The following is an 882-nucleotide window of genomic DNA, read 5'->3' as shown; positions in this document are numbered from 1 at the left end:
AATGGAGTAGATCCTGAAGTCTACAGGCTCATGCTTTTCCCTTTTGCTGTAAGAGACAGAGCTAGAACATGGTTGGACTCTCAACCTAAAGATAGCCTGGACTTTTGGGATAAGCTGGTCACGGCCTTTTTGGCTAAGTTCTTTCCTCCTCAAAAGCTGAGCAAGCTTAGAATGGATGTTCAGACCTTCAAACAAAAAGATGGTGAATCCCTCTATGAAGCTTGGGAAAGATACAAGCAGTTGACCAAAAGGTGTCCATCTGACATGTTTTCAGAATGGACCGTATAAGATATATTCTATTATGGTCTATCTGAGTTTTCGAAAATGTCATTGGACCATTCTGCAGGTGGATCCATCCACCTAAAGAAAACACCTGCAGAAGCTCAAGAACTCATTGACATGGTTGTAAATAACCAATTCATGTACACTTCTGAGAGAAATTCCGTGAATAATGGGACACCTCAGAGGAAGGGCGTTCTTGAAATTGATGCTCTGAATACCATATTGGCTCCGAACAAAATGTTGACTTAGCAAGTCAACATGATTTCTCAAAGTCTGAATGGATGGCAAAATGCATCCAACAGTACTAAAGAGGCAGCTAGTCTCTGACCTGTCAAAGGCCACTTTCAGTTTCATGAGTGAAACAAGATCCTCCATCAGAAATCTGGAGGCACAAGTGGGCCAGCTGAGTAAGAAAGTCATTGAAACTCCTCCCAGTATTCTCCCAAGCAATACAAAAGAGAATCCAAAATGGAGAGTGCAAGGCCATTGATGTGATCAATATGGCCGAATGCACAAGGGAGGAGAAAGACGAAAATCCTAGTAAGGAAGACCTCCTGGGATGTCTCTCAAGCAAGAAGGAGTTTCCTATTAAGGATCCAA

General features: G+C 42.4%; 1 non-coding gene across 1 annotated transcript; it reads right to left on the bottom strand.

Annotated features, from left to right (window-relative positions):
* Positions 1 to 162: 162 nt before the first annotated feature.
* LOC127747890 (small nucleolar RNA R71) lies at positions 163 to 266 on the bottom strand. Its single transcript, XR_008009837.1, has one exon. It is a non-coding gene; the product is annotated as a small nucleolar RNA R71 (small nucleolar RNA).
* Between the last annotated feature and the right edge of the window lie 616 nt (positions 267 to 882).

Source organism: Arachis duranensis, chromosome 5 (genome assembly GCF_000817695.3).
Source record: "Arachis duranensis cultivar V14167 chromosome 5, aradu.V14167.gnm2.J7QH, whole genome shotgun sequence".
Classification (NCBI taxonomy): domain Eukaryota; kingdom Viridiplantae; phylum Streptophyta; class Magnoliopsida; order Fabales; family Fabaceae; genus Arachis; species Arachis duranensis.
Note: the sequence above shows the minus strand (reverse complement) of the source record. Positions and strands in the feature narration are given on the sequence as shown.